This window comes from Calidris pugnax, unplaced genomic scaffold (genome assembly GCF_001431845.1).
Source record: "Calidris pugnax isolate Ruff unplaced genomic scaffold, ASM143184v1 scaffold81, whole genome shotgun sequence".
In the NCBI taxonomy this organism is placed as follows: Eukaryota; Metazoa; Chordata; class Aves; order Charadriiformes; family Scolopacidae; genus Calidris; species Calidris pugnax.
The window spans coordinates 9,784,901-9,794,321 of NW_015090880.1; the positions used below are offsets into that span (position 1 = coordinate 9,784,901).

General features: G+C 35.2%; 1 protein-coding gene across 1 annotated transcript in view; it reads left to right on the forward strand.

Moving 5' to 3' along the window:
- Window positions 1-9,421, forward strand: part of FHIT (fragile histidine triad) — a 590,052-nt gene that overhangs the window by 140,700 nt on the left and 439,931 nt on the right. The gene's annotated exons all lie outside the window — the stretch shown is intronic.

Sequence of the window (9,421 nt, forward strand, 5' to 3'; positions counted from 1 at the left end):
TCGCTGGGCTTATTGAGTTTCCCTAAGCTTTTCTCTCTGTGTGTTTTATTGGGGTTTGGGTGTTTTGTTGTTTTTTTTTTGTTGTTGTTGTTAGTTTTATTGGGGTTTGGGTGTTTTGTTGGTTTTTTTTTTTGTTGTTGTTATTGTTGTTTTTAAGTTTCACATTTTCTCTCATGTATGTTGTTGACTACTTCTTCTGCATTCATTATCATTATTTCATAATTTAAGGAAAATAAGTCAAGAAGTAAAAATCTTGTGTCAGACTCCTCCATGCAGTGGAAGCAAACTTTCTCAGTCCTTCAGATGCAAAGAGATGGTTTTTTTGGAGGTTGTGTTTGAGTGTTGCTCAACTAGTATTTGTGTGAAAACCACTAAGTCTAAATCTTTAGGTATCAGCTGTTGCCAGTCTCTAGAGGATATTTGCTATGGCTTTTGGTTAGTGCACATCATTCCCCTACCAGTAGAATTATATTCAAAACAAAAAAAAATTTTAAATTCCTGTATTTTGAGCTGTAGTTTGTCTGTGTTCTCTGCATATTGGGATGAATATACAGAACAATAATTTCCCTGATAGTTCTCAAAGAAACTTGACATACAGAAAAATGAATATGAATTATGTATTTTTTAACTATTTCCTTTATTGTAGAAAATTAATTCACATATGACTTAAAATATAAGGATGAACTGAAAAATAAATAGCTGCATAAATGATGTCATGAAACTGGAATGGATACATTTGAATATTAGCCTGAAACGCAGTTCTGGATCCAGAGCTCAGATGTGATATGCTTAAATTTAAAATTTTGAATAATTTAAAATTTATCCTGTCCCTTAGGGAACACTGTACCTTTCTAATTTTTAGTAATGCAGAAATATAAATTGAACAGAGCTCACTCTTTAACTTTTCTTACTGTTTTTTTTGTTCCTGCTTTGTGAGAGAAGATCAAGATTTAAGCCTTGCCTAAAGGGCTGCTAATCCATTTTCTCTTGATCTTTGTGCCTGTTTCCGAGAGGCCAGAATACTGACTGTAAGGCTGATAGGTTTCTGGGTTCTTTTCTTTGCTTTTCAGTCCCTAAAGAGTCCAGGGCCTCTTGCTAAGATAGTTCTTTTTATACTCTGTAGTTAAAAGTAAGCTGCATTTTAAGAAAAGACTTATGTTTTTAAACAAATGAAGACATGGTTTGAGCAGAGGTGTTTATACAACAGTGTAATCATTATAATGGTTCTCTTCAGGCAAAGTGAGACATTTTAAATAAGGTCTTTTCCTATTCAAAACTCTGGAATCATTAGATTGGGAAGCTAACAAAGTTCAGTTTTAAATTCTAAAGGCGTGCAGGGTTTGTGTGTGTGTTAGGAGTCAGTAGTCTTTGCTATTTTGCCTGCTAAATGTGGGCAATCCATTTCTTTGGCTCTCAGGAGACCTGCCTCACTCCTGTTATTCACTGAATTGGTCTTTGGCATTGGCCAAATCATCTCTCACTCTTGAGCCTCTCTTTGTTAATCCATCTCTTCAGCTTGTTGAATTAGATGGCAAATTCTTTTTCTTTCTGATGATTATGCTGAAGCTGCTGCTTAGCATTCCTGATTTAGCTAAGATCTTAGTTTTCCTATGACACTGAGAAATGACTTCTTTTGTCTCCACACCCTAATGAAAGGAGCATAAAGAAAGCAGGATCCTCACAGTGTTCTGCTGGAAATGGCTCTCTGGACCAGACAATGTTATAATTTTCCCTCAAAAACTTAAGGCTGGATGTGAGTGTGTAGGTAACCATAGAGACATGTAGATACAGTCTGTAACGGCTGGTTTTTTGCAGAGATTTCATAATGGGACTTCTGCTTCCATTTAAGGTGTTTAGAGCCCATGACCTTGTATGTTGTTGCTAATCACTGCTAGCTGAAGGTGCTGACAGGTTTCTGGATGGAAGGTACAACTGCTGTGCGTTATCCCAAAGATGGCCCAAAGAAATTATTCCCATGTAAATAACTTGTAAATTGGGTTTATAGTTTGTCAGGAAAGTTGGGTTATTTGGAGATAATAGTATTTTTTTAAATATACGTTTCTTGTTGCAAGAATTCCTATCAGGTGAAATGTAACTGGGATCTGTATGTAGGCTGTTTTTCTTATATGGAACTTGATTATCTTTCTTTTAAAATATGTTTTAGACTTATCTTGGAACACATTGGATTACACAGGTCTGTAAGAATTGCATCCACCTTTCATCCTAACCAGAGGTAGGATGTGGATAGTATGTGCCAGCGTACCCTTGTAGGAAGGCTTTTTCTGGAGTAACTTTCCACTGAGATTCCTGGAGACTTGAATGAGACTTTTCACAGGCCTTGCACCAGCCCTGTAGGATGTGGATACACATTTCAGAAACTGGCAGAAACACACTTTTACTGTTTTTCTTTATTCCCCAGAATCATACAGCCATTACTGTAATGGAATATAAGCGGGCATGCTTTGATCTACATTAAAGACCAAAAAAAATGCTGCACTTTTCTGTGGGTTCTGAGTTGGCATGTCATTCCCTAAAATTTTCAAATGTTTTCTGTTTAGAATAGTGCTTATATTAGATGGCATTGAAATTCATCAGAAGCTCCAGCATATGTTTGAGTGTTGTCTGGAATGTCTGGAATAGGAATGCCTAAGTGCATTTCTGAATCAATCTCCAAACTCCAGAAACATTGGTTTCTTCTGCCTGGAGAGACATTGTGACATATGGTGGTGACAGTGGCAGCTGAATCTTTCTGAAAACTCAGAAATACGTTGTATGAATTATGTCATGAATCTAATTTTGAAAAAAAAAAAACTGGGGATAAAAAGCCACTGCTCTGTGTGGTGGCTTATACAACTCTCTAAGGATTAATCAATTTTTCTGGTACTGGTGATGAGCAGTTGTACCTTGTGATAGTTTGGTAGCTGGTAAGTGATGGAATTCCAGACAATACAGACATTTAACCATCTGTCTTGTTTGTTTTCACTTGAATAAGCTTTGCCCAGTTCAAACAATTAATTTTGGAAGAGCCTGAAGAGAGAAAAAGCCAAATACGTGTTTGCTTTTTTACAAAACAAAATATTTTACTTAGTTTTAAGTATTGTTTACACTATAATCAGCTTTTTGAATTTAGTTTTATACCTGATTGCAAATAAAGACATATGTGACGACCAGCCTTCTGACAGACATCCTAAACTCTTTAAGTTATATTTTGAAAGTAAAAATAAATTACTGTTTTTCTGCTTGTGCTGGCAGACCTTTTTGGCACTGAGAAAAGAGGCTACATACCAAGTTTTTAAAAAGGTACAAAGATAATGTTGATTAATGTGGGTTATTATGTAAGTACTGGACTAGCATTCATAACAGAATCAAAGGTGTAACAGAAATTAAACTTGCATTTAATTTTAATTACAAATTACCTCATTTACTTAGTCCCCTACCACACCTGTCTGCTCGATGATCCTTATTGTGACACTAAAAGCATCAAAATAACAGTGAACCTGCTCTGTACAGCAGAAGGATTGCTTAAAGGAGCTATTTACTAGTTTAGAGAGGCAGGTACCAGTTTGGTCACTTTAGTCTGGCTTCCATAGTCACTGGAGAAAGCCATACAACTTCCCCAAATTAATTCATAGTTGAATTAGATCTTTTAGAAGAATGTCTTATCTTGATTTGTTAAAAAGTACTCTTGATTGAAAATAACTGCTCTTGGTAATTTATTCAAGTAATAAATTATCCTTAAGAAAAATACGCCAAACAAAACATCCACTTAATTTCTTGTCTGATCTTTTTTAATAGTTACCATTTTCCATCAATAGAAGCTTTTATACCTTTGTGTTTCTAGATTGTGAAGATCTGTGTAGCTGCTTTTGCACTCAAAACACTCCTCAAGCTTCCCTTCGATAAGTGAGATAGATGGAATTCTGTGCCCTTTTGCAAAATATGTTTTCTAACTGAATTGTTGTGTTTGTCTCTCTCAAATATTCTTCAATGTATGTACCTGATTGAAAAAATTATAAATCCTTGAATGAGACCCTTTTCCAGCTGTGTCTGTACCATTGTCAAATATAGAAAATTTAACATCCATTTGTGTGCTTGGGGAATTTCCTGTGTGCACATCCAGTGATGATGCTAAACCTTTGCTGCAAGTTATGTGAGATTAATTCTGATGACTCTAGGTCTTTTCTAAACTGCTAATTCTCAGTGTAGTTTCTTGATACACAAATATGTGTAACACTTTTTATTAAACTTGATGTTTAGCACAGCCTCTACTCTTCTTTGCTCAGCTTTCCCAGTCAAGCCATTTCCTTGCTTAGCATTGGTGTCGTATTGTATTTTAGTGCATTTTTCAGTCTGTTACGAGCAAGCCTTGTCTGTAATGATTTTTTTTCTTTAAAATACCAGTAAGGATGTAAATACGGGGTTAAATGAAGAAGTTTGCAGTGTTCAGCTAAGACCAGATGATCCTTATTTACAGTTATTTATTGATGTCTATTAATGATTTTTTTTTTTTTTTTGCATTTTGTGTATTTCATGTTGACTTTGCGTAATTCCAGTTTTTTAATGAACATGTTATGGGCTGCTAAGTTGTTTTCTGGAAACATGTATCGTTTTGAAGATGCAGCCTTTTTATCAGTCAAGCTTTCAAACACATTAAAAAAAAACACCAAAAACTTAGATTCCAGATAGCTAACTTTATTTCTCATAAATCCATCTTGAATGGCATTAGTTCTACTTTATTTTAATTGCTTATTAGTAAAGTCATATATGAACCATTCCAGTATCTTGCTATTAGCTGCTTTCAGACTAACAAGAATATAATTACTTGACTTGACAATTTGTGGGTTTTGGTTTTGCTTGCTTGTTTTTTAAAGCTTAGCAACGTAATCTTTTCCTAACATTCTTGATGCTGCTGAGTAGCTGACTGAAAATTCTAGGATGCTGCTTATCCGGATCCATTTAATTTCAGCAACTGTTGATTAATTTTCTGTTCTTAATTATTGTATGAAGCACCTGAAACTGCATCATCTAGCTTCTTCCTGAAGACCAATACTTGGTGAATAATTCTGGGTTTTTTTTCTGGATTATTATTTCTATTAATATTTCTGTCACAAACCATGCAACTATACAGCTCACTTATAAATTTTGTGTTCTTAAAGAAATCTTTCTTAGTGTACCAAACTATGCTGGACATTCATTTTTCTCCATTTTAATTTTTTCCCTGGTGAATTATGCGGTTTCTTAGTCCAGACTCAGTTGTATTGCTGGAAATGGCTTTACATTCTTCTAATCACTTGTGTATCTTTCACTACTTAAAACCAAGGTAGTTTATTTTTTCTTTTTAAGTCAATCTGACCTAATTTCTGCTTGAGTTATGACTTTCCAAGAGCTTGCAGCACCCTGTTAAACCATGCGTGAATTTGTACACCCCAAATCACTTGTTCTTGACTGAATTTCATAGTGAACAATTCACAGTTTTTATTCAAGTTTCCATAATTGCTTAGTTTACTGAATATTTAGTTTATTGTCACTTTTTTTGTTCTTCTGCACTGTGGGTATTTACACTTTTTTTGTACATCTGAATCTTAACTTTACCTACAATTTTGGTAGATTTGATAGATCAGTCTATTTCTTTGACTATAGCTTGTCACATTTGCTTCAATTTCATAGTAACTTTTTGAAGAGAAATGTGAGCAAATATAGGCAAACGAAAAGTACTGTTAAAAGTTGGTCTGCATTTGAGGTGTCGGTATTGCCAGGCTAGAAAATCATAGAATCATGGATCATCTCACAGAGTGGAATCAGTATATGTTCAGTGGAGCTGGTGTGGCTGCTGAAGGGCTCGGCTTCCTGTTCAGAGTTTACAAACAATCATAAGAAAATTCCTATAACACTTGTCCTTGGGGACGGACCTTCTGGTGCTTAGAGAAAATATTTGTGTATATACCACAGAAAACAAGCAGGTTTCATTGACAAAGGAACAGTCATGAAAGGGATACAGTCTGGTATACTGTAGCTTGTTTCTTTCATGAAGTATGAGTTTGATAGGTGAATGGAGTTTGGTTTGGAGGTGTATATGTTAAGGAAAATATTCACAATTTGTCCTAAGTATTTTTGACAGTATAAGTAAATCTAGAAATCTATTTATAATTTGTGATAAGACACGTCTGATAGATAAATTTTTCAAGTGAACTGATTTGGAATAGAGATTTTGAGATAGAAGTTCACACATTGAATGCTGAACAATACTATCCATAGATTGTAAATTCGAGTGTAAGCTTGATAAGCACAATCATAGCGCGATCCTTCCTCACTTGAATAATTGCCTGAGAAAAATATGTTCCTGGGACATCTTGGTACAAAAGCACATTTGAGGATAATAAGTTTTTATTTTAGAGCATTATTTTTTCCAACTGATATGAGCACAGAAATTCTGCTTTGGTTTGGTCTTGCTCTTCTTGTATATGAACAATTTTCTGCTATAGAACTAAAGTATAATGTGCCAGCTGTGGCAGTGAAAGGGAATGCATACTGCTGAAAGTTAATCAGATGACACACAAAAAAATAACTAGTATCATCTTAGGGTTATTTTTGATTGCAGAAATAGCTCTTTGCCCTGAATAGTTCAAATAAACAAATAAACAATGAGTTAATGGAATAAATTAGAAGGGGATTAGTAGTAGATGACCTTTATTCATCCAAGGAATGTCAGAGAGCTGTATATACCACTTAAGAATTAAATTTTCTGGTTTTCATAATATTTCATGTTATTGTTTTGGTATGCTCATGTTGAAAGAATCTTAAGTATGTGTTTTTGAGTGGGATAGGTATATCTATCATCTGCTCATGAAATAGGCAAATTTGCTATAAATTCTTTTAAATATTAAAATAGATTGTGGAGAATTTACCTAGTTTAACTTTATGTAAGTGAAGTGGCACTAAACGATAGCAGAGAAGACTAGATCTACAATATTGATAAGTAGGATTTCTGAGAACATGTCCGTTGGTGTGATGGGAATTCTTCAATCCTGTGAAAAGACTTTGGATTGTGCTTTTCCTAAATGAAACCAAAATAAACCGAGAAATTAATTTAAAACAGTGTTCATTCAGAAATAATTAAGCATGGCAACATTTTTATCCAATGCATTCAAGAATTGTATGTAAATACATATTGCACTTAGGCTACTGTGCTCTACAGTATAATGGTTTTAGATGCCTTTAAATGCAAACTGCTGCTGAGGTTTGATTGCTGATTTGAGGTAATACTTCACTTGTGTTTGGAAAACAAACTCCTCTGGGGAAATCAATATTTGTCATGTCAGATTCCATACCTGGGTTTGTTGGGGGACAGCGTTGCCTCTGGGGAAGAGCTGATCGTTCCTATGCTACTGTATTAGCAAGAGCTATTTGCCAAATAAAGGCTTGCTCACTCCAGATTCATCTATCATCCTGCTCTCTTCTGTCTTCTCCCTCAACACACCCTGTACCAGGATGGGTAAATTCTACATTGTGAACTTGAGACAGTAACAGCTCTGGCTCCTGGTGCCTTGGCTTGTTTCCTGTGCACCCAATAAATGTGTGACTGCGTATGTTTGTGTTCAGTAGGGATAGGGAATACCAGTGTGTGGGAAAGCTAAAGGGGATAGTAACTAGCTGGAGGAACATGCTTTACTGAGATTTTTCTCCAACATAGAAATAATGACAAAATGGGTGCAATAGAACTGCCTCTTTTTCTTCGTATTGTTGAGTGGGCACAGGCATATATATCTGTGCGCCAAATGTTAGTAAAATAAATGACGTGCTAATAATATGCTGTGATATTTCAGAATTCTCCCATGAAGTACGACGCTCCAAATAGTTCATCATACACATATTTCTTCTTTAAATTAAAAGGTGTTTTGCAAATTTAGCCAGCTTTTCTCTATGTACATGTAGAAACTGGAGAAAAAATTTACACCGCCCAGTGAATTAACTCACTGTTCATCTGACTCGGGTAGGCACAAGCATGGTTCCCTTAATTGTGCCTTTCGGAAGGTAAATCTCCTGCAGAAAAGGGTCATTGTGCTCTCTTTGCTCCCACATGCAGAACTACAGGTGTTCACTATGAGGGAAGGTGGCTGCTCCACAGATCCCTTTTGAGTTTGAAATCACATTTCAAGAGATGCAATTGCCTCAGGGATGACTTGTGGGATTATGCATCTCTTTCATCTGAGGTTACTCATCCCAAATTGCTAATTCTGCAGAGTGGCTTCTTTATCAATATTGCAAAGATTCTCCAAAGTGTACTTGCCTGCTTTAATAGTGCAAATGTCCAGGGCACAGGCGCAAACTGAGAAGCTGCATCTGAGCAAATCCTGTACTGTATGTTCAGAAGAGATGCATATCAAAGTACTTTGCTTTGTAAAAGTAATAATTTTGAGTAAAGTATTACCTGAAGGAATAGAGATTAGCTATTGCTATAGCAACCTGTATACATTCTTCAGTTAAAACAATGAATTACTAAATATCAGTCCTACATCTTAAAGAGTAAGGCCCAAAATTCCATTCTTTAAATTTAACGTATAGGTCGATCACTGCTTGGAACATACATGCTGCATATAGAACTGGAATGTTTTCCTACATGCTTCTACCTAGCGGTTGATTTCGACTTTCTATTTAGCAAAGTGCATTAAGAGTGTGTTACATGCAAAAAATAAAACAACAAAAGAAAATCTCCAAGTGTTTTAATCACTTGCAATATTATATCAGGAAATGTTCAGGTTTGTGGATGTGGGTTTCTGTGCTTTAAGGCGGTAGCAGTGTGATACTGGAAAGTGAACTCCTATAAGGGCTCTTGAACAGGTCAAAGGGGAGTGTATAGAGAGCATGTTGGATTGCTAACGGGTAGAACCTTCACTCAACTAGTGCAATGCAAAGTTAATAAGCATACATTAAAATAAGAATCAATTATCAAGAATGATACTAAATAACCTGTATTAACTCAGGTTAGATTGTTAATGCAATTACATCAGAGAACACAAGAATAAGAATTAGTTGTTAAATTTTATGGTCAAAGAAATTCTTTCCTTGGAAGTGATCACTTATTAAACTCACTTATTTGTGAAGTTTTAGATTTTTGAAGATTTAACTGATGCAGGGGACAGAATGATATGTGTCTGGAAATTCACATGTTGATACACATACATCTGTACAAACATCTTGTTTAATCAAACAGCAAAATAGAGCTAGTTTACCTATTTCTACTGCACAGGAAGGTTTTTCCAATTCATTGCAAGAGGCATGTTGGGAGAACTTGATTACAACAATAATGAAAGGAGCTTTTTTCTTCAGGAAACTTTCTTCTCCAGGAGCTTCTGGCTTCAAACTGGAAGAGGGTAGATTTAGATTAGATATTAGAAAGATTATTTTTTTTTTTTTTTTTTTT